Below are 25,661 nucleotides of genomic sequence, written 5' to 3' on the forward strand. Positions count from 1 at the left end.
TCCAGTAAGCCAATGTAAATTGGTAAATTGGTCACTAACCTGTTATTGACAATTTGTAAAGAGAGAGCATAACCACTGAGGTTCTGGTTAGCAGAGCCTCAGTGAGACAGTTAGGCATCACACAGGGAACACATACCTATAGGTCACACACTTATGAGCACTGGGGTCCTGACTAGCAGGGTCCCAGTGACACATAACAAACATACTGAAAACATAGGGTTTTCACTATGAGCACTGGGCCCTGGCTAGCAGGATCCCAGTGAGACAGTGAAAACACCCTGACATACACTCACAAACAGGCCAAAAGTGGGGGTAACAAGGCTAGAAAGAGGCTACTTTCTCACACCTGACTGCCAACAAAAGACCCCATTTCTAACAATTAAGAAGAAGTATAATGGGGGAGTCTCTGGGGGTCATAAACTAGGGTATCCTGTCATAATGGTAGGGGGAGCTATGGGTGGATGTTGGCCTCAAGAGTGTGCCTTTTGGATTCGTGTGTACATGTTTCAGTTCCTAACGAGGGAATGGTAGTGCATCTAGCACTTTGGTCTGCCTCATGTCCTGGCCCAAGTGGGTTGAACAAGTCCCTCAAATAATTACGTCTGGTTGTGTAGGGCCCTATCTCCCACCTCGTCCGGCTCATTTCCACACCACACATCCTCCTTCCTCCATTCAGAATTTATTCTCCCCTCTGGATGTTCAACATTCTCCAGGACCTCAGCCCATAGCCCTTCCATTGGACGTCTCCGAACTCCCTGAGCACCTCTTGGTGAAGTACACTCTCTTTGGCCTTAACTCATGTAGTAAAATCTCTCACACATTCTTCCACTACTGGTCCCATTTTTTACTTCCACTCCTGTGCAATTCTGCACCTGACTAACGTAAGAGCCAGATCTAAAAATATAGTGCTGATTTTGCACACCTTGGGTCTGGGAAATCCCCCTAGAAGGCATGTTTCCATTGTGCAGGGAAGGGAGTGCGCCAGTGTCACATGAAGATGAAGCAGTACTGCAGTCCAGTAAGTCTGAAGTGTAGGGCACCCCCATGTTATGTGGCTAAAGTCTGCATCGAGTAGGCAGCACCTGGGGCACTTCTGGGGCTCTCCATCATATGTAGCCTGTGGGGGTGAGGTAGGTCATGTGCAGAAAATTGACATGTCTCTATTCTTGTCTCATATTGTGGGAGATTTTTTGTGGGTAGGCTAACATCCGTTCCTAGTCCCTGTCAGTGACCAGGCAGCTCAAGATGCCTTCCTATCTAGCCCTAGGTGCCATCAGTGGTCTCTCTCCCATTGCAAACAAAGAACGGTAAAACCACGTCACCTGATGCTGCGCTGAACCCAGTGAGATTAGGAGCTGGAGCACTGTGTGCTGTGGAGGCTCCTCTCTTCCCTTATCCCAGAAGTTGGTGTACGTTCGTACTAACGCCTCGTAGGTCAAGAACTGCCCACTCATTAGAGCAAATATTTTGAGAATTCCTCCAGTGGCATGAGGACCCCCATCAAGTAGCAGTCTCCCACTTTTGCCACTCCAGCCTCTGTCTAAGCCTGGAGCTGGGGCCCAGTGGGGCCCGGCGGCAAAGTCAGGGACTGAAGGAGGGCCCTCCGCGTACTCACTATGCAAGTGTGCCAGCTGTACAGGGCTACCTGCAAAAGGTACCCGGCTGTGGTATAATCAAATCGGGGTGCAGTAGCTTGGTTAATGAGAGTGCCTGGTGTGGCGCCAGTCCGGTAAGGTCTTAATCGCTCCGGCAGGTTCCATTGAGACACTTGGCCACTAAATGCAGCTGCACTGCAAGAAAGTACAGCTTAAAGTCTGGAACTCCAAGGCCACCGTTTGCAGGTGTGCATCTTAGCACTTTGAGTGACACCCTGCCGGATTGTGGTGTAGGGACTCCACGTCCCATCCTTCAGTGCGCCTGGTGATGTGCTCCTGTACCTGCGGCTAGCGGTAGGAGTCTACCTAGAGCTTTTAGCGCTCCACGAATCCCTGCAGCATGGGCTGCCTGATTGTGGTGTGGGGACTCCATGTCCCACCCTTCATCATGCCGGGAGGCGAGCACCTGTACATGTGGCCAGGGGGAGGAGCCTACCTAGTGCTTTAACTGCTCCACGAACTCCCACAGAGCAGGCTGTCTGATTGTGGTGTGGGAACTCCAGCTCCCATCCTTCATCGCATCTGGATGCACACACCTGTGCCTGCAGCCAAGGGGAGTAGCCTACCTAGCACTTTTAGCGCCCCACAAACCCCTACAGCACAGGACATGTGCAGGCTGTGCCCAGGCTAAGGACCAGCCCGTCATGTGTCGGTCATCGCCCACAAGAGGCTGGGACACCCCTCTTGTCTCCTCCATCAAGGGAAGCAGTAGTACCATGGTGGGTTGACTTACAACTTATTTTCCATAGACTACGCTCTCTGAATATGGGTAAAGGGAAACTTGCTTCTGGGAAAGATGCTTCCATTACTAACCCCATTAATTCACCACCTGGCACCACATTGGACTGAGCCTGAGCTGTGAATGTGGTGTCCAAGAGTTTGAGCTTGTGGAGTGTCAGCTGTCCCTTGATAGGGGGAAGACCTGAGCACCATTCAAACACGCATCAGTCTGTCTCACTTAGATTACGCTAAGGATGCCTATGATCGTGTTTCCTGCATGGCAAGGTGTGTGGACGGGGCCAGCTAGAGAATCAAATAAGCAGTCTATTAAAAGTACCCCCGGAAAGCCCAACACAGTATATTCACATGAGGTTGAGCCTTCCACTCACAAGGAATCTCTAAATCGGTCTTGGGAAGAGATTTAAGCTTCAGTGAATAACACTGTGACCACAGCAATGTCTACGCTCTTGAAGAAGATTGGTATCTTGGAAGGGGTTATTAAAGAGTTAAGGACATATTTATACTTTTTAGTGCAAAACTACACTAACACAGTTTTGCACCAAAAGGTTTAGCACCAGGTTGCACCATTTCTCAGCACAAGCCGGGCACCATATTTATGGAATGATGCAAGCCGGTGCAAAGGGTAGGCTAGCATAAAAAAAAAAGGATGTTAGCCTGGTGGGGCTGGCGGTATGAGAGAAGGAGGGTTTGCACCAAAAAATGACGCTAGGCAGGTTAGAGTGAAAAAAAAATTACTCTAACCAGCCTAGTGTCATTTTCTGATACAAAACCATCCATACCACATGACTCTGGTCTCAGAAAAGACCGGAGTCATGCCCCCTATTCCAGTGGCCAGCACAGGGGACCAGGGTCTCCTGGGCATGGCCACTGCACCCATTGCCATGTAGGGGGGGGCATTTCAGGGCCTCCAATGACACTTAAAAAACAAAACTTACCTGCATTTACCTATACTTACCTGGGATGGGTCCCCCATCCTCCGCTGTCCCTCTGGTGTGGGTGGGGGTGTCCCTGGGGCCTGGGGAGGGCATCTGTGGGCTTATTCCATGGTGGAAGGTCCCCTAATGCCTGCCCTGACCCAGGCGTTAAATAATGGTACAAAGTAAGCTTAGCACCATTATTTGACCCCTCCTCCCCCATGCCTGATTTTAGCATGGGGAGATAAATATGGCTCTAAGGCCAGAGAGACATTTTTTGCATGGGAACGCCTATCTTGCATCTCATTAATGCAAGTTAGGTTTCCATGTGAAAAAAAATGACTTTAATTCCATAAATTTGGCACTAGACGGGTCTAACACCAAAGTATAAATATGGAGTTAGGTTTGCACTGGATTTGTGTAAAAACAATCACGCAAATTCGGCGCAAAACAAGTATAAATATGCCCCTTAATATCAAGGTTATCACCTCAACTGCTGATTCCATGCAGCCATGTCATTGTTCTTCACTAACTAACTCCACTATAGCAATACACCATTACATAGTATGCCCATGGGTGACGGGCCCGAGCACCGGATGATTACAAAAATGGCTTGTAGTGCCAATCTGGGCTCCGGGGAAGGCAAACATCAACAGCACTTGATCCTCCAGGTAGCTCCCAGGGAATGAGGCCCCTCAGATCTATGAGCGTGCACAATACATCTGCTCAGCTAAACCCTGTTAAACCGCATCAGATCCTGAATTTACCACCTGAGTGCACCCCATACCTGGCGGTTCTGGTTGATGTCCCATCAGTTAAAAACAAAGGGCCGTATTTATACTTTTTGGCGCACAACTGCGCCAACGCATTTGTGCGTCAAAAAATTTAACGCCGGCTAATGCCATTCCAAAGCGCCATGAGGGCGCCTTATTTATGGAATGACGTTAGCCGGCGGAGCTGCCTGGTGTGCGTCAAAAAAAATGACTTACACCAGGCAGCGCCGGCGTAGGGGAAAATGGAGCTTGGGCGCCAAAAAATGGGGCAAGTCAGGCTGAGGCAAAATTTTCGCCTCAACCCGATTAGCGCCATTGTTTTTGACTTCCAACCCCCATTGAAATGATTCCTGTCTTAGCAAAGACAGGAGTCATGCCCCCTTGCCCAATGGCCATGCCCAGGGGACTTATGTCCCCTGGGCATGGTCATTGGGCATAGTGGCATGTAGGGAGGCACAAATCAGGCCCCACTATGCCACCCCAAAAAAATAAAAAATACTTACCTGAACTTACCTTAAGTTCCCTGGGATGGGTCCCTCCATCCTTGGGCGTGCTCCTGGGGTGGGCAAGGGTGGCAGGGGGTGTCCCTGGGGGCATGGGAGGGCACCTCTGGGCTCCTTCCGAGCCCACAGGTCCCTTAACGCCTGCCCTGACCAGGCGTTAAAAAATGACGCTAAAGCGGCTGGACGTCATTTTTTTTTTACCCGCCCACTTTCTGCTTATATTATACTTTTATGATCGATTGACTGATTAAAGCTAACTAATGAATGTAAGTGAGTGACACTCTATCGTGGTTACCATCCCATATTAGCTCACAAAGTAGGACATCCAATTGCTGTAACTATGCCACTGAGATCCTAACTGGGAGATTTGTAAAGAAGTAAAATAATCCCAGGAGCATCACCATTTTGGAGACTAATACGTGAGCCACACATGATAGTCACAAAGATCGCAAAAAGGTAATACTGGGTCGAAGAGAGAGTAATTATTTTCCCAGGTTACCCTCACGCAAGTTGTCTAGCTGGTGGTATGTTTGAATACCCAGATATTTAAAGATCCTGGGTGACTAAATAAGTCCTGCGGGGAGATCTAGTGATTGGAGTGTTCCCTGGTTACAAAGAAACAGTCAGGTTTTGATCCTGTTGACTCTTAAAACTAATAGGACTCCAAATTGTCAAGGTGGACCATCACCTACTTGGCCCCTGGGGTGGTAAAAGATATGGTAAAGTCTCCTGATGAAAGTGCTACGGTGTGGAATGAAGCCATGCTGGTTTTTGTGTACCAGGACTGGCTAATAAGGGAGTAGTATGGTAGCTAGAATTTTACTCACGGTCTTGAAATCTATGTTAAGCATGGACAGCAGGTGGAATGCGGAGAGACAGGTGTTCCGGGGGCTTTGTTTTTGGGGAGAAGGATGACAGTTGCACGTCATGTAGTGTCTGGTAGACAGCCCTCCTTCCAGCCGTTGGGCTAGGAGGCCTGCAAAGGTCATGTAGAACTCACCTGGGAGTCCTTCTGGGGTAGGGGTTTTGCTAGTGGCCATGTACTTACTGGCATGCCTTATTTCTCTTGGCCGTCACTGGGCCTCAAATGCTATCTGGCACGTCTGGCATCAATGTTGGGAGGGTAGGTTGGTCCAAGAATGCACCCTGTACATTATCTATGAGGACATCTAGGCTTCCATATAGAGTTTCATAATAGTTTTGAAAATCATCGTTCATGTTCCCTGCGGAATAGATTTGTGTCCCTGTGGCCGACATCAGGTGAGTAATGGGGGTATCACGTAATTCGGGGCAGATATTCTCCTACATGATTATGTATGTTTAAGGTACTTTAAGGAGATTAGTGCTTATTCCCACTGTAGAATAAAGATTTGTATACAAGAGGCAGGTTTTGGTACAGAGGCAAATGCATTCTCATAGTATACCACACACTGCTGTCTGCTGGTGGGAAGGGCAGTTCTTTTGCACATGTTGGCATATATGCTTGTCACTCTTGAGGGAAGTTTCAGCACAGAGCTCTGTCTTTGTGTACACCGTGTAAGGAAATGCCTCCTTTGCATGGTTACCCCCTAACTTTTTGCCTTTGCTGATGCTAAGTTTTGATTGAAAGTGTGCTGGGACCCGCTAACCAGGCCCCAGCACCAGTGTTATTTCCCTAAACTGTACCTTTGCTTCCACAATAGGCACAGCCCTGGTACTCAGATAAGTCCCTTGTAACTGGTAACCCTGATACCAAGGGCCCTGATGCCAGGGAAGGTCTCTAAGGGCTGCAGCATGTCTTATGCCACCCTGGGGACCCCTCACTCAGCACATGCACACTGCCTTACAGCTTGTGTGTGCTGGTGGGGAGAAAATGACTAAGTCGACATGGCACTCCCCTCAGAGTGCCATGCCAACCTCACACTGCCTGTGGCATAGGTAAGTCACCCCTCTAGCAGGCCTTACAGCCCTAAGGCAGGGTGCACTATACCACAGGTGAGGGCATATGTGCATGAGCACTATGCCCCTACAATGTCTAAGCAAAACCTTAGACATTGTAAGTATAGGGTAGCCATAAGAGTATTTGGTCTGGGAGGTTGTCAAAAACGAACTCCACAGTTCCATAATGGCTACACTGAAATCTGGGAAGTTTGGTATCAAACTTCTCAGCACAATAAATGCACACTTATGCCAGTGTGCAATTTATTGTAACATACACCCAGAGGGCATCTTAGAGATGCCCCCTGAATACCAATCCAACTTCTAGTGTAGGCTGACCAGCTCCTGCCAACCTGCCACAAACCAGACAAGTTGCTGGCCACATGGGGAGAGTGCCTTTGTCACTCTGTGGCTGCTTCACACCTCCCCCTGCAGGAACTGTAACACCTGGCGGTGAGCCTCAAAGGCTCACCCCTTTTGTGACAGCACCCCAGGGCATCCCAGCTAGTGGAGATGCCCGCCCCTCCGGCCACTGCCCACACTTTTGGCAGCAAGGCTGGAGGAGATCATGAGAAAAACAAGGAGGAGTCACCCACCAGTCAGGACAGCCCCTAAGGTGTCCTGAACTGAGGTGACCCCTGCCTTTAGAAATCCTCCATCTTAGTTTTTGTGGATTCCCCCAATAGGATTAGGGATGTGCCCCCCTCCCCACAGGGAGGAGGCACAAAGAGGGTGTAGCCACCTTCCAGGACAGTAGCCATTGGCTACTGCCCTCCCAGACCTAAACACACCCCTAAATTTAGTATTTAGGGGCACCCCAGAACCCAGGAAATCAGATTCCTGCAACCGGAACTACAAAGAAGGACTGCTGACCTACAAGCCTGCAGAGACGACGGACGACGACAACTGCTTTGGCCCCAGCCCTACCGGCCTGTCTCCAGAGTCGAAAACCTGCAACCAGTGACGCATCTACCAGGGATCAGAGAACTCTGAAGCCTCAGAGGACTGCCCTGACCCCCAGGACCAAGAAACTCCAGTGAGCAACGGCTCTGCTCAAAAACAGCTACATCAAAGAAGCAACTTCCAAAGAACTCACTCTTCCCGCCGGAAGCGTGAGACTTCACACTCTGCACTTGACGCCCCCAGCTCGAGATCCAGAGAGCCAACACCACAGGGAGGACTCCCCGGCGACTGTGACCCCATGAGTAGCCCGAGACGACCCCTGAGCCCCCACAGCGATGCCTGCAGAGAGAATCCAGAGGCTCCCCCTGACCACGACTGCCTGTAACAAGGGACCCGACGCCTGGACCAAGCACTGCACCCGCAGCCCGCAGGACCTGAAGGAACGGAACCTCAGTGCAGGAGTGACCCCCAGGCAACCCTCTGCCTAGCCCAGGTGGTGGCTGTCCCGAGAGGCCCCCCCCTGTGCCTGCCTGCACCGCTAGAGTGACCCTCGGGTCCCTCCATTGAATCCTATCTAAAACCCGATGCCTAATTTGCGCACTGCACCTGGCCGCCCCTGTGCAGCTGAGGATGTGTTTTGTGTGCCTACTTGTGTCCCCCCCAGTGCTATACAAAACCTCCCTGGTCTGCCCCCCGAGGACACGGGTACTTACCTGCTGGCAGTCTGGAACCGGAGCACCCCTGTTCTCTATAGGTGCCTATGTGTTTTGGGCACCTCTTTGACCTCTGCTCCTGACCTGTCTGAGCTGCTGGTGTGGTAAATTTAGGGTTGCCTTGAACCCCCAACGGTGGGCTGCCTATGCCCAGGAACTGAGACTTGTAAGTGTCTTACTTACCTCACAATCTAACCTTTACTTACCTCCCCCAGGAACTGTTGCTTTTTGCAGTGTACACTTTTAAAATTGCTTATTGCCATTTCAACAAAGACTGGATATGATATTGCTTTTATTCAAAGTTCCTAACTTACCTGTGTGGAGTACCTTGCATTTTATGTATTTATTTCCAATCTTGAACCAGTGGTTCTTAAAATAAACTAAGAAAATATATTTTTCTATCTAAAAATCTTTTGGCCTGGAGTAAGTCTTTGAGTGTGTGTTCCTCATTTATTGCCTGTGTATGTACAACAAATGCTTAACAGTACCCTCTGATAAGCCTACTGCTCGACCACACTACCACAAAATAGAGCATTAGAATTATCTAATTTTGCCACTATCTTACCTCTAAGTGAAACCCTTGGACTCTGTGCACACTATTTCTTACTTTGAAATAGTATATACAGAGCCAACTTCCTACACACTGTACTACACAAGCCTGTCCCCATAAGAAGTTTTCAGAGAGAGAGGTGAGAGTGTCCTTACTTTCAAATGTGCACACTGGTTGTGAAAGACAGTTGTCAATAGAGAGCATACTCCAATTTACACTCTACTTATGACGTTCATTATCATAAAGAGAGGTATGAGGAGGGACAACTGTCCCTACCCACATTGTATTTTGCACATGTGTTACTCTGGGGAGATGTCTCAGCTGAGAGGGCAGTGTGTTTTTATATCATAGTCTCTTTAGGTGAAATGCACGATATACTTATGAGTATAAAGGTAATTTCAACTACATAGTTTACTTTACTTTACTTGTGCTTGTTTCATAATTGGGAGACGTGTGAATACAAAGGTAAGCCTCTTTTCACACCCTAATTTGCTCACGAGACACATCACAGGAGAGAGGCCACATCACAGGAGAGAGGCCAGTCTCTGTACCCACTATACTACACACTTATGATGCAAGAGACTTGTCTCAGGAAAATAGGGCAGTTTCTCCCCACAGCCTACTCTGCAAACCAGTCACCATGAGAAGAGGTATGATTACAGAGATACATTTCTCTCAAACCCTACTAGAGCTAACTCCTACCCTGGTAAGATGTGATAGCAGAGAGATGACTTCCTTCTCAGACAGCACTACATATCACTTTTGTTCTAAGGAGCGGTATGAGGAGAGATATCACTGATTCACTACACTGTACTGTATATTCAAGTCGTCATGGAGATAGGTGTTAGTGCAGAAGACAAGGTTTCCCTATGTACTACTATATATATCTGTCAGGCTGGGGAGAGCTGTGAGTGGACATGGAAATCCATTCCTACACACCAATAAATATGGTTATTCCCCTAGTCGGAGGTGTCAGTGGGGAGGCTAGTAATTGTTATACAATTCATGTTATAGTGAAGTCTTTCATATGAGGTAAGTACCATCCTACCTTACTATGCATACTTCTGAACAGTGATGGTTCCTTTCAATGGGCTACGGGGCTCAGTCCATTCTGATTTCCTGACGTCCTTTTTTTTAATTAGATGTAGTACCACCGAATTTCTGCCAGCATGTGCCTGCCGTTCCATGTTTTGCTGGGCTTGTCTTTCTTCAGCCCTGGCCCTAAGTGGACTGACAGGGTTTTGGGACCACATCCCCTTGTAAGGTGATGGAGCCTCACTAATTGAACACAGCTTGGGCGCTTTAGGCTTCAGCCCTGTGCTTCCCACAGCTACGTATCAGTTAGCGAGGATGCACACCACCTGTTTCCATCTTGTCACAGGGCAGGGTGTGATCAGCAAGACTTACTAACCCCTTTCTCCCTAAGACGTAATGGGATAGGGCGTGGTTTATAAGAGGCTCCAGAGTTCCATTGCCTGTTGCATTTAGCCTCGGTCCTGCACACTGTTGTCCTGGAACTCGCTGCCTTCCCAATTATTGAAGGCACTGATTTATTGAAGTTGAGCTTCTGGGTCAAACTTCTGATGCATTTACAACATGGAGCTGATTTCTTTTTATCACCTCACAACGCTGGCCATCCATGACGTGATTTAGAAAATAGAAACATGTTTTTTGAAGATAGGTATAGAATGGTACCTGATTGTTATGGTAATACTTTCATGTGAAGTCACCATAGTAACGGACATTGAAACGGGTCCCTATCTGGCCTTGTTTTCATGTCCTTAACTTTATTGCCAAAGACACTGGTCAATTTGCGAAAAATGTATATAAAAATGTTAAGGTAACCCATGTTACCGATGTAGTTCATATTTGTATTTCACATACTGATCTTTAGCTTTCATTCACTAAGTGTGTTAGCTGTTCCCAGGATATTGTGTTTCTGTATTTTTTTCATGCAGTATATTTCTGTTGTATAATGCGATCTTTGGACTGAGTTCTTCAAGTGTATTTATAACGCACTATGATTGAGCACTCTGGAGTTAAGGGTGAAGGCAGTGCAGGTTTGTCACAGTGCCTGTCAGTGAATCTAAAGGTGTTCACAACACATGGTCATCCAATCCGTGGCCTCTCTGCAGAGCACACAGAGCAATGGTCACGTATTCCAGTTGCATTTGTGATTATGTGCAAAGGTGTGTGAAGGAGGTACACAGCCGCAAAACTATCGACAAGGCAAAAGTAGAAAAATGCAGTGCCTACAAGTGAGTGGGTGCGTTGTGTGTTGAAGTGAAGGAGCTGTGAGGAAATACTTTTCAGGAGAGTGTGAAAAGAAGGTGTTGAAGAGGCAAGAGATAAGGTGTAAGCTATGCAAATGTAGGAGATATAAATACAAAAAGGGGGGTTACATGTCACAGAGTGAATATAACTTGAGTGACTAAGCCACCATGCAGACCCTTCTCCTTCACCAGGTCTCGGAAATTCAGGAAAATTTGACAATCACTGCATTTTGCTATTGGGGTCTCAATAGCGATTATGGTAACTTTCAAATGAAGCATCAATATTTTAAGCTGTAACTATTCATTCAGTCACTTGGACTGCTTGCTTTGCGTGCCTGCTCCTTGGGTTTTCAGAGAGGAGTTTACGCACCACCAGTTACACTTTTCACCAGCGCCACTGCCCTGCCCTGAGGGCTTCAAGTCGGATCTTTTGGAGGCCAGTAAATAATGCACTGCGTGATTGAGACCGAGTGTACCTTTTGGTTGGGGGAGCCTCTGATAGCAAAGCTAATGCAACACGCTGGACACATCCCGCTCTTGGTAAACTATGGTGTCATGTTTGGATTTTATTTTGTGTACAGCCATATCTAGCATCTTATCAAGAAAAAAAAACTTCTCAAAAACTCTGCTTAAAACCAGATTTAAATCCCACCAAGCTGCCCCGGGGCTAGCATGCTTTCTGGGAAGTGTCCAGGAAGGGCGAAACATGAAGCACCCCCATGGCATAAAAGAGGTAGGAGGACCCGCCTTCATCTGATCACACTCGGAGTTCCTACCTCCTAATCAGAGTAAAAGGTAATAAAAACGTGTAGAGAAAGATTTCGAAATAATCCTGTCACTCACCGTTTTATATTTTCTCTATGAACGAATTTATTTTAGTTGCAAAATCACCCAGTAGGAAACGAGAGAGCACACCAGTAATCTGAAATGCAGGGAAATTGGTCACCTTTGTTATCTCACCATCTCCTTCGTCTGAGGATTTCATATGCAGGCTAAATGAATGCAATGCCTAAATTATCTGGATCTGGTCTAAATACTACAAAGATGGTGATATTTCAAAGATTTGCTTTAGCAAAAAGTTAAACATATTTCTTATTACATTACTTTCCGAAAAAAGGGACTGCTTTCAATACATTTTGTTTATAATTGCAAAATCGTGACGTGTGACATTATGTGGAAGGGAGATACGAACTGATTCAGTCGGTGACATAGAAATAAATAATTTGCTATGCAAATTACCTGAAAATAGCACAGTTTCTACAGTAGCTTTTATCATTTTTCGAAGACGTGCACGCATACTTCAGAGCTTTGGAGACATGTAGCAATCCTTGTTATATAAAGCACACGTTTGAAACAGAACATACAGTAGGAGACAGTGGTTTTAAATGCAAATAGCACTGCAATTACTCTTCACCATAATTAATCCTTGGTTAATGAATAATTAAACGAATTAAGCTACGGAGATTCAATTAAATGAAGCTACCAATCTGTAACAGAGTTAAAGGGTTACAGGACGACGTACAAGCACTCTTTATGGGTATCTTGGCTGTAAACAGAAAACTCTTCTGTTCGGTATGTTTTATCAAGAATGTTATCCTCGAGAGGAGGTTAGATTGAACCAACTATTTCATGAGTGACATTTCTGAGCCAATTAACTTTTGCAAATCTTTATCATTAGATTGGTGTGCACTCTCCCCTGGTCTCATTTGCAATTACTGTTTGCGCTGAAGCTCAAATGCTCCTTGTGGTGGGATGGGAGAACGGCAGGGGTGGGTGCAACCCTGCGGTGGCCCCGGACACGCTCACACAGTTATTGGACATAACGTGCAACAGAGTGAAGGATAATGGGCCACCAAATATACCTTTGAGATTAAGGACATTTTAAGGATTTTTGGGACCCTGGAGCAAACATAATTTGGAGCCACCTGCTCGGAACAACCCTGAACTGATTATCCATTTTAGGCTCATTCACTCCCTCAACAGCTATGATTGGGCCATTGAAAAACCATCTTCCTTGGCCAGCCTACATCTTGGCCCAACCTTGGAGCAAGCAGTCTCTCTCTGAACCAGAGAAGCAGAAAGACTAGCAACCTGTACAAGTCTGCTGCGTGTGGCGCAGTGGACTGGTGTTTCACAATTTAGGCCTGTACGTATTGAAGGTGCTTTTTTTGTTTAGTACACTTCAGTCCCTGCTCTATGAGGTACAAGGACTCCGAGACAGGTGGCACTAAGCTGTGATCCACCAGCCCAGCAGCTGCTTCATGTCAACAGTGCAGCCATGGAGGAAACAAGTACTGCTCTGCGCTGCACTTTGGCTCCTGGCCTACCGACAGAAAAGCAGAAAGACTTGTGGTCCAACCAAGCCTTACACCCATAATGTGTGTGTTTAGATAATCTGTGATTGGCACTTTGGCATAGAGTACTGATGGGTACTTTTGTTTACTGGGCTGTTTGTGCTGCGCACAACAGGTATTAGGACTCAGATGACGGGGGGCTATGATTGACCCTTCTGGAAGCAACTTTGCAAGGACAATACAGTCATGGAGGGGACACAAAGGGCCTCATTCTGACTTTGGCGGGCGGCGGAGGCCGCCCGCCAAAGTACCGCCGTCAGAATATCGCTGCGCGGTCAAAAGACCGCCGCGGTAATTCTGAGTTTCCCGCTGGGCTGGCGGGCGACCGCCAGAAGGCCGCCCGCCAGCCCAGCGGGAAACCCCCTTCCACGAGGATGCCGGCTCCGAATGGAGTCGGCGGAGTGGAAAGGGTGCGACAGGTGCAGTTGCACCCGTCGCGATTTTCAGTGTCTGCTATGCAGACACTGAAAATCTTGGTGGGGCCCTGTTAGGGGGCCCCTGCAGTGCCCATGCCATTGGCATGGTCACTGCAGGGGCCCCCAGGGGCCCCACGACACCCGTTACCACCAACCAGGTTCTGGCGGTCAAAACCGCCAGAACCAGGCTGGCGGTAAGGGGGTCGGAATCCCCATGGCGGCGCTGCCTGCAGTGCCGCCATGGAGGATTCCTCAGGCCAGGGGAAAACCGGCGGGAAACCGCCGGTTTCCCTTTTCTGACCGCGGCTTTACCGCCGCGGTCAGAATAGGCCTGGATGCACCGCCAGCCTGTTGGCGGTGCATCTGCGGTCCCCGGCCCTGGCGGTCCATGACCGGCAGGGTCGTAATGACCCCCAAAATGTCCATCTTTACTTCACGTATGTGGCACATGCTGATTAAGGGCATGGCTCTGTGCAGTTGGGATGGGCCTATGCACTTTAAAGGGTTAGAGTGCTTGCTGGATCTAACTAGATCAAACATGTATTTTTATTTAACTTCCTTTCGTCCTCAGGTCTGGGTAAGCTGGCCTGACAGACTGTGCTGTCTTAAAAAAAACAAAAGTAAGTAAGCAAGCAGGCTATTTGAAAACTCTTGACAGTCTGGCACTTTCCCAAAAGCTTAAGTGAAGCAGCCCTTGGAAAGGTGGGGGCCCTGGACCACAGCCTACTTTGCTCATGGCTTAAAAAATCTCTGATTGCAATGAAACTACATCCCTTACTTAATTTAATTATGAGTCGCAAACAGCAGCAAAATAGCAGTTGAAATAAACTTACTTGTAACTCCCAAGAAATCAGCCTGGTGCACCATTTCTGAGATCATTCTCAGCTTATTAGAAAATCCTGGTATTGGCATTCACTGTGTCAAAACCCCTCAGCCTGGGCCCCACAGTAATTTACCCGTCTTTGAGCATAGTTTAGTATACCTGGGCCTGTGCGCACCACAAGCAGCTTAGTTGTGGCTGATCAGTGACCTCCCTTGTGAAGGTCTTTTGCAGGCTCCAGTGAGGTTTTACCAGAGGTGCAACAAGGAATCTGAGTTGCTACTGCTTTTCAGCCCAGGATTGTGACACCTTAAGATTTTGGGCCTGATTTAGATCTCAGAAGAGGGAATACACTGTCACAAATGTGACGGATATCCTGTCCGCTGTATTACGATCACCATAGGATATAATAGGATGCAATATGGCAGACGGGATATCCGTCACATTTGTGATGGAGTAATTCCCTCCGCCAAGATCTAAATCATGCCTTTTGTCTTACAAAATGCTCCAACTATGAAGGGTGGTTATTAAGGGTGGTAAAGTCACTTGGCCCATATCACATGCTGGGAAGCTGTGTTCACCGCAGTGACATCACTGTGCCTACAACCAGAGTCCCCATAGATCTGCCCATGACTCATGCCCACCTTGACGCCATGCCATGCAAAGTCCACCCTGCCATAATATGCCATGGCTGGCGTGCATTTTGGTGGTGTCAGGGGGAATACCAGAGAAAGACAGCCAATACTACTCAAGTGAGTACAATCATACTCAAAATATAATAGAATATCAAATATAATAAATAGGATCAAGAGCTCTGCATCACCAACAACTTTTTAAGAACATTGAAACCTCCTGTTATTAAAGAGAGCAAAAGAAATAGCTCACATATTTGCTGACAGCAAGGGCTTTGCTACTGCAGTGGCACCACTGTGCAGGGGTGTCAGGGGCTCATTACACCCCAGATATAGCAGTTTGTCTTCCACTAAATTAGGCTGCAGGGCCCATTATCCTTAGCTGAATTAGAGTCCATGGCATGTTTGCTCTACCACCGCCTGAGAGACCATATGACTGTGTTGTAGTTACAAATGTTCCACCTTACCACCCACTATACCACCATCCCACAACCAGGATGCCACGCTGATGACTCACCACTGACTCTCTTAAGGCACCGTCAGTGAATCTCACTTCAGCTCAAACAGGTATCTTAACTGGGCTGCAGTTCCCTTCCTTTTGTAAATACATCCACACGTCTTGAGTCTCTATAGTGCACACACCACAAACTAAAGTTTCAGTTCACTTCTCTTGTGATGGTGCTTTTGTTGCTATCATAATACATACCAGTGCAATTTGGAGGCAAAAGGTTTGCTTAGACCGTTCAGTAGAGTTATTGATCAGGACAATTCAGAGGAGAGCTCTGGTTAAAATATAGGAAAATAAGGAACCTTTCTGCACCACATCCTCTGTATGCAATAACCAACTCTGCTTAGTGATTCTCCTACTTCTAGCATGAAGCACAGTGAAGGTGAGTACACTATTACTATGGGTTGCCTTGTGAGTAAGGTTAGTCTAACCGCTGTAATGTGACAGAAGGCGGCAGTGGCAAAGGATCGTGTGCATGAGAGAATTAGAGAAGCTCATTTAGGTATGTGATTGCAAAAATGATGATATTATGGATTATTCCGATGCTAACTCGAATCTCTTTAATGTTCTTTAATTCCACATGAGTCTGTTCTTGTGATTCGGGGAATGTGATCTCTGTTCTTCGCTGCTCCTATGTCGCAATAGTGGAAAAAGTAACTTGGTTTTTCGCTGTTTTGACATCAATGAGCCTTGAAGCAGCTGAATTGTCCCAGGTTCACTGCGGCTCTTTTGCTCAGTAAAGACAAGGTTTCTCAGCACTGCCTGGATGCATCTTTCATGTTGGCCAATCAGGAGGATTTGTTTTTCGAGGAAGACGATACAATCTTTAGTTGCACTTGCAGGTCAGCATATGTTGATGCCTTGATACTGGAAAGGCCAACAGAAAGGTACTGGTCTGGATCTTGAATTTACGTACGTGTTCAATGATTTTGTTTGCTTGTCATCATGGATACTCTAGTATAATGCCAATGACATAAATGCATTTGAATCTTATCTGTGCATAAGCGGAGATAAGGTCCACTTCTCCTGTGGGGCTCTTGAGGGGCAACATGGAAATGTTCAACACAAGGAAGGGTACAGGGTGAGCCTTGTGGGATGATATAGGGGATTTTGCAGGGCTCGAAGAATTATTTACCAATTCTGATACGTTGAAGAAAATATTTTAACTTGTTTGATCATGGGCGTGGGCCAATGGCAGCTGCTGTCACTGTCATGAGATCCAGAAGTATGTTGTGCACAGTAATATCGGAGGTCAGTGACAAAATAAGCAGTATGAGTAGAGATTGGGCCAAGGCAAGAATGTGATAGAAGACAGCAGCTAAAACCATTCCTGTTCTTTGTTCTGTCAGTAGCCAGGTTTGCTGAGTGTTATTGGCGAGGACAAATGGTTCAAAATATGTACCACTCAGAAAAGGACTGGCAATTAAAAATTGGAAGGTGTTAGGAAGTGGACCTCATAGTAGGGTGCTGTTGATGGACTGTGAGCTGGATGCACACCCCCATTACAAGGGTGGGGTCTGCAATGATGCTGGTTATCGTCCGTCCTATGCTACCTTTTAAAGTATATGAATTACACAGAGCAATTCAAAAGCTTGAAAAATGAGTTTTAACTAAAACTCAGTACTTACTCATAAACGTACTTAGAACATCATGGTTAACCAACCCAATACAATTCGTTTGATTGAGACTTTCCTAAATGTTTGGCAGTTATTGATCTGAGCAAGAATGCAACCATGGTCTTTTCAATGACAGCAATTTCTGCAATAAAGTGCAGTGGGGGCCGGCAGCTTTAGGAGGGATGGGGGTGGGGAGGCAGACACACACACACACACACACACACACTCACACACATACACACACGCACTTCCATTAACAACACTCATAACATTCAAACATGCACGCATGCACCAAACATTCATTTTTAAAGTTCACACACACCCATTCTTTCACACACACACGCACATCCATTAACAACACTCATACCATTCAAACATTTACGCACGCACCAAACATTCATGTTAAAACATCACACACACACACACACTCATTCTTTCCCACACGGACGCACGCACAACCATTAACACTCGTAACATTCAAACATGCACGCACGCACCAAACATTAATTTTTAAAGATCACACACACACACTTACCTTCAGCCTCGAGGTCCTAGGAGGGTTGAGACTGCTGCCTTCCCTCATTGGCTAAGCTTAGCAGCAGTCCCAGCCTCATCACAGAGTGGGATGGGGTCAGTGAGACTGCTGACCCCACCCTACTCTTTGACGAAGTGTCACGGATTGACACTCGCTCTGGGCACTTCAGGGCTTAAACCTAAAGCGCCCAGGGTGAAGTCAATGGGTGACGCTTTCCTCGTCACCCAGGGGAGGGCCTCGAGGCACCTTTGCTGAGCCAAGGAGGTCACGCCCATAGGAGCTGTGATCTCCTCACCCCAGCAAAGTTCAGCTCAGGCAGCCAGGAGTCTGCCCAAATCGCGCATGTCTCACTCCTGCTGTCTGAGCTTGTCTGAGCTGAAAAGGAAGAGTGTCTGTCAGGCTGACCTTTGTTCAGCCTGACAGACACTCTTCATGAGGGGCAAAAGGTGGGGGGGTGTGGCCTCTCCACCCTAAAGGACGGGCCGCGCCTGATAGAATGTGCCCTTTAGAATTTTAAACAGTCTGGTTGGAGAGGAGGAGGATCCAATTTTGAAACAATGCATTGGGAACCTGTGCATTTCTAAGGGTTTAAGAGCCAGATGTACAAAGCTTTTACACATTTTCTAAAGGACCATCACAGAATCGGGCCATTCGAAACAGCAAAAAGGCTTTTTGTATGTATGAAACTCAAGTTGGGATTCAGTAACACGTTACCAAATTTCAATTTTGGTTTGTGATCAAATACCAAATCAGTATTTGGAAGAGGAGTGTTAAGGGCATCCCTTTCAAATACTGTTTGATAATCTTATATAATGATGATTTGTAACCGTTATCCAAGCGATCCCCTAGGAACTCCTTCCTCTTTGTGGATGTTGGCAAAAACATTTTTATGAGGAGGCTTTGATCTACTCTTAAAGCATGTTTCTTAAATTTTTCCTTTTCTTAACACATAATTTGCTTTAAGGAGAGCAGGTTGTATTAAAATGCTTTATTAATAGCAATCACAGGCATTGTGGTCTTCTGACCTTTGCAGGCCGCAATCCTTGCGACCTAACTCATTAGTATTCATGAGGTAGGTCGAATTGTGACCCATTACAAATCAGGCTTTTGTGAACTGACCTACTAATACATAGGCTGGTTTGCAAAAAACAGAATGAATTAGGTAAAAGTCACTGCACAGTGCACAACCACGATCGCTGAATACATCTGCCTGCTTGTCCATCTGATGCACTTTAAAATTGTCCTTAATAATTTATAGTGACCAAAGAAAATAGCATCCATAACACAGCTAAGGAATACAACCATAATTGTATCAAAGATATGTTTCAACCGTTTTACTATGACATTTTGCAGCACATTAAATATATATAATTGTTGCAGAAAACACTTCTATCATATACTTTTGGAGAAGAATGTGTTCTTTATATGGATCACATCTTTTTTTTTAAAATTTAGGATGGCACATCCACTTCTATACATGCATCAGCAGGCAAGGCATGTTAAAAAGAAATTGCAAGCTATCAACTGTAATGCCAGTCGTCCCCCACATCCTGTTCTCCAGGTTACACATCTCTGTGGAGTTCCAATCAGGTCATCCACTGCAGGCTTTCAGATCACCTCCAAGCTGTGCTGGACCAAAAACATTTACACCATCTCAATGATTTGTAGTGTGCTAGGTGGAGTTATTCACAGCATTCTCAAATAGCATGGACATGTGGGCTCTCAAAATGTGGTGGAAAGATAGCTAAAGTAAAGCCCCCACAGTGCTTCAAACATGGCTCCCTATGTTAATAACACGTTCTCCATTACCAGAGAGTCTCACAGTCGATGTAGCCACTCCTTCATGTGAGGTGATCTGTCTTTGGCCCGTGTGGCACACAGAGTAAATAACAACTATTTAACAGTATGTGAGTATAGACAAAATGTTTATTTGTTGGGCAGATGCAATAGTATGCAAGCATGATGATGTGTGATGTTGGTCTTGAACATGGAGTCAAGCGCTTCTATAACTTGTGTCTAATATAGGTTCCTTTGGGGCTACACTATAACACGTGTCCCGTGCTTCCATATCCCCTGTAGCACCTGTTGGACCATTGAGTATCCCGATACTATATATTAGCTGGAATGTAACACCAGTAACTCATTGTCTTCACCACTGCCTCCATGACCACAGTATGCCTGAATGTAGTGTGCATTTTATCGTGTCTCTCCTCCTACTCTCTCTCTGAGCGCATCCTTCTCAGTTCAATTCACCACTTTCTCTTGAACAAATGTTTTCCTGCTGATAATGTTGGCATAAGGACTTTGTATATATCCAAGATGAGTTTCCGATCGCCTTCTCATGTGATAAGCCATGTTTTGAACTATTTAAAAGGCCTACTGTCTTACAGCTTGACAGAACTGTGCAAAAGCCAATAACAAATCTGGCAAAATCTGTCCATTTCCTCATCTCAAAGTTTTTACAAGCTTCCCAATGATCTAGTACCCATCTCATCAACGACGTCTCATCCTTCAGCAGCCCTTTACTTTCTAGATATCAAATGAGCATGTCCTAATCACTGGATTGAAGTCTGGATTCCCCAGCAGGTAGATGAGGAGAGATGAGAATGTGGATATGCCCAGTCATCCCAACCTTTATACCAAACTGCTAGTGACGTTTTTGTCACTGGTAAAGAATAGAGTCCCAGTACTCTATGACCTTTTGCCATCCACGACACTCCATGGCACTCCTAAAAGTGTGACCCAGCTATGTTCTAGTTTATTAGCCACCAGTGTTTCTCCAATTCTGGTCTCTGCTATTCTACCACGTCTTGGTAATACCTTAAAATGAAGAGTAGGGCAAACTTCCTTCCTTAAGTTTTTAATTCATCACAGATCAATCAATCATTCATTCAGTGATTTGTAGAGCTCTTCTTGTCACACATGAGGGTGTCTAGGCTCTAACAGGGTCCTATTGATTAGAAGAGTAGCCAGTTCTTCAAAGACATTTGGAACTCTGGAAGAAATGGGGAGGTCCAGAGATGTAAGGGTAGCTTGTTCCATGTCTCTGCTGCTAGGTAGGGGAAGGAGCGACCTCTGCATCTGCTACGTTGGATGTGGGAGATGAGGGTTAGAGAAATAGAAGTGGAGCGGAGGTGTTTGATGGGCTGATGGAAGTGTGGGCGGTGGTTCAAGTAGGTGGGTCCGTAGTTGTGTAGGGCATTGCATGGGTTGGGAGCTTCAACTGGCATCTTTTCTGTACAAGGAGCCAGTGGAGTTCCCTGAGGTAGAGGGTGATGTAAGTTTGTCTAGGGAAATCCAGGATGAGTCTGGCTGCAGCATTCTGTGTGGTCTGTAGTTGTTGGAGGAAGTGAGCTGCGATCCCTGCATAGAGAACTTTGCCATAGTTGGATAGAGATGAGGGCCTGGATGATGGTGCATATTGAGCTTTGGGGTAGCCATTTGAATATCTTACAAAGCATGTTGAGAATTAAGAAGCAGGAGGTGAAGACTGAGTTGACCTGAGTCATCATGGTTAGCTTGTTGTTGAGAATGATGCCTAAGTTCCTAAGGTGGTCAGTAAGGGGAGCAGTAGGCCAAGGTTCTAAGGGCTACCAGGATAGTAACCATGGAGAGCTTTTGTATCCAAAAGATCAGTACTTCTGTCCCTCATTCAGTTGGTGATGTCTGTCATGCCGTTTTGGAAGTTGGTCGTCATGTTGATGGTGTCTTCAGAGAGCGAGAGGATGTGTTTTGTGTTGTCAGCATAGGAAATTATGTTGAGTCCATGGGTTTAGACGATGCTGACCAGAGGTGTCATATAAGTGTTGAAGATGTTGAGGCTGAATGAGAGTTCCTCTGTTGCTCCACAGATGAATTTCCTTGGGTTCAGGGATGAAGGGGGGAAGGCAGACTTTTTGCATTCTTCCGGTAAGGAAAGAGGCGATCATCCTTGGATGTTTATGATGAGCAGCCTTGTGATGAGTTTGTGTTGGGAGACTGTATCGAAGTTGCCTTGGTGCTGTGGTTGTTGTTTTCAGTCCTCGGGAAAGGTGCCTGTGGCAATTCAGCTGTTGAATAAGGTGGTGATATGTAGCTGATTCTGGCTTCATCTAGGTTGATGATGTGGTAAGGGCACGGGTCGATTGGGTCCCCTGAGAGGACTGAGTTCTTGATGGAAGTGGTGCTTGTGGGGTGAGCTGGCTCCCTGTGATTAGTCGAATGTCTGTGGTGGTAGCGGGGTCATTGTGTTGCCTGAAGAAGTCTGTGGCTTTGGGCTGGGATGTGAAGTTTCCATAGATGTTGGCGATCTTTTTTGCAAAGTTGTTGCAGAGTCCCTGTTAAGGCAAAATGTTGTTTGTTGTAGTTGAGGGTTGTAGAATTATTTGACAATGTTGAAGAGTTATTTGCTGTTATTCAGGCTTGATTTTCTGCATGCAGCTAAGGGCTTTTTCTTCTATTCTCCCAACTGTCTGTGCAAGAGGTTCAGGACTGTTTCAAGGTGGTCATGTCCGTCGTGTCTCTGTTAGTGTACCACCTCCTTTCCAGTTGTTTACGGTTTCATTTAGCAGTTCTGAGGTCTTCTGTGTATCAGCTAGCCTGCTTGTTGGACCTTCTGTGGGTGGTGTTGCTAATGGGAGTGACACCTTCAGTGCAGTTGGTGGTCCAACTGTTGAAGGTTCTGACGTTCTGACCTAGGTAGTTGGAGGAGATGTGGTGGGTGGTGTTGAGGGTGTTGATCCATTTGCCCTTGCAGACTTTGCTCCAGCTGCGGTGGGGGGCAAACTGGGGGTGGAGGTCCATGACCTGGTGTTGTTGAAGTGGAGGATGGACTGGTCAGTCCAGGTGAGTTCCTTGGTTCGGCTGTACCTGATGTGGTCACTCAAGGTGAAGATGTGGACTGACATATGTCCTGTGGTATGCATGGGGTCATGGACGAGTTGGGTGAGTCTGATGTTGTTCACACTGTTAACCCCTTGGGTGCGTGCGTCGGCCACTGGCCGACACCCGCACTACCTCCCTGGTGCGGGTCACGATCAGTGGGCGACACCAGGGAGGGGGTTAAAAATCCACCGGAGGATTTTTGTTTATTTTTTTACCCCCGTGGGAGACGCAGAACAACTTCTGCATCTTCCCCCCACCCCACTCCCGCCCCTCTGTGACACCTGACGTCACATTTTCCCCACCGGAGCAGCGAGAGAAGCAGGTAAGTGCTCTCTCCCTATTCCAGTGGGGAAAAAAAGGCCAAAACGGCCTCCCCAGATGCCAGGGAGGCATCCAAGGAAAGAGGAGAGTCTCCCCTTTCCATCGATGCCTTCCTGGCACCGTTTCCTGGCCATGGATCGCAGCGCGGCTGCGATCCATGGCCAAGAAACACCCCTAGGCACCAGGGATCTTCTTTGGGGGGGTCAGCCCCATGTAAATGGACCGCCCCCCACCGCAGGGGCATGAATTGAAAGAAAATATGTTGGGGATGTTTTGTGGGGCGATTGCGCCCCCCAGATAAAAAAAACACATTAATTTTTATAAAAAAAATTAAATAAAAATGTGGGGGTCGGCCCTCCGACCACGGGCCGACCCCTGGGGCAATAATTAGTTGTAGTTTTCCCTAGGGGTGCGATCGGGCTCCCCCAGGGAATATTTTAAAAAAAAAATAGAAAATGTTGGGGGTCAGTCCTTAGGCTATTTTTTTAATACGTGTGCTTTGCCAAGGGAAAGCACACATGTATGAAAAAAAAGTGATGTAGAGAGTCAGTCTCTTTTTCTCTCTCTCTCTCTCTATATATATATGTATATATATATAAAACACCAAAGTTGCCAGACATCCGAGGCTGCTAATTCAGTAGCGGTCCAGGTTTGGACCTAGCCATCCACATATTATTGCCAACAATCCTCCTGTTACATTCAGAAAGTTCCCGGACACCAAATGGAGGTCCAAAAAACTTTTATTCACCAATGCTTCCTCCCAGAACAACGCGTTTCAGCTGTAGCCTTGATCTGCGCCTAGTGCCTGCTTCAGGAATGGATCACTCCAGGGTTAACAGTAGCCCTCATGCAAGGACTACCATTGACCCTTGTGTGATCCATTCCTGTTGCGGGCACTAGGCCTACCAAAACAAGTGAGGTAGCATTTTTATCAGGACACTTGGGGGAATGCTTGCTGGAAGGAAATTTGTGGCTTCTCTCAGATTCCAGAACTCTCTGTCACCGAAATGTGAGGAAAATGTGTTTTTTAGCCAAACTTTGAGGTTTGCAAAGGATTCTGGGTAACAGATCCTGGTCAGAGCCCCACAAGTCACCCCATCTTGGATTCCCCTAGGTCTCTAGTTTTCAAAAATGCACAGGCTTGGTAGGTTTCCCTAGGTGCCGGCTGAGCTAGAGGCCAAAACCTACAGGTAGGCACTTTGCAAAAAACACCTCTGTTTTCTGTCAAAAAATGGGATGTGTCCACGTTATGTTTTGGGGCATTTCCTGTCGCGGGCGCTAGGCCTACCCACACAAGCGAGGTATCATTTTTATCGGGAGACTTGGGGGAACGCTGGGTGGAAGGAAATGTGTGGCTCCTCTCAGATTCCAGAACTCTCTGTCACCGAAATGTGATGAAAATGTGTTTTTTTAGCCACCTTTTGAAGTTTGAAAAGGATTCTGGGTAACAGAACCGGGTCAGAGCCCCACAAGTCACCCCATCTTGGATTCCCCTAGGTCTCTAGTTTTAAAAAATGCACAGGCTTGGGAGGTTTCCCTAGGTGCCGGCTGAGCTAGAGGCCAAAATCTACAGGTAGGCACTTTGCAAAAAACACCTCTGTTTTCTATCAAAAAATGGGATGTGTCCACGTTGTGTTTTGGGGCATTTCCTGTTGCGGGCGCTAGGCCTACCCACACAAGTGAGGTATCATTTTTATTGGGAGACTTGGGGGAATGCTGGGTGAAAGGAAATTTGTGGCTCCTCTCAGATTCCAGAACTTTCTGTCACCGAAATGTGAGGAAAACGTGTTTGTTTTAGCCAAAGTTTGAGGTTTGCAAAGGATTCTGGGTATCAGAACCTGGTCAGAGCCCCACAAGCCACCTCATCTTGGATTCCCCTAGTCTCTAGTTTTCAAAAATGCACAGGTTTAGTAGGTTTCCCTGGGTGCCGGCTGAGCTAGAGGCCAAAATCTACAGGTAGGCACCTTGCAAAAAACACCTCAGTTTTCTGTAAAAAAATGGAATGTGTCCACGTTGTGTTTTGGGGCATTTACTGTCGCAGGCGCTAGGCCTACCCACACAAGTGAGGTACCATTTTTATCAGGAGACTCGGGGGAACTTAGAATAGCAAAACAAATGTTATTGCCCCTTGTCTTTCTCTACATTTTTTCCTTCCAAATATAAGAGAGTGTGTAAAAAAGACGTCTATTTGAGAAATGCCCTGCAATTCACATGCTAGTATGGGCACCCCGGAATTCAGAGATGTGCAAATAACCACTACTCCTCAACACCTTATCTTGAGCCCATTTTGGAAATATAAAGCTTTCTTGATACCTATTTTTCACTCTTCATATTTCAGCAAATGAATTGCTGTATACCCAGTGTAGAATGAAAACCAACTGCAGGGTGCAGCTCATTTATTGGCTCTGGGTACCTAGGGTTCTTGATGGACCTACAAGCCCTATATATCCCCGCAACCAGAAGAGTCCAGCAGACATAATGGTATATTGCTTAAAAAAGTCTGACATTGCAGGAAAAAATTACAGAGTAAAACATAAAGAAAAATGGCTGTTGTTAACAGCTCAATTTCAATATTTTTTTATTTCAGCTGTTATTTTCTGTAGGAAAACCTTGTAGGATCTACACAAATGAACCTTTGCTAAATTCAGAATTTT

The sequence above is a fragment of the Pleurodeles waltl genome, chromosome 2_2, assembly GCF_031143425.1.
Source record: "Pleurodeles waltl isolate 20211129_DDA chromosome 2_2, aPleWal1.hap1.20221129, whole genome shotgun sequence".
Lineage (NCBI taxonomy): Eukaryota > Metazoa > Chordata > Amphibia > Caudata > Salamandridae > Pleurodeles > Pleurodeles waltl.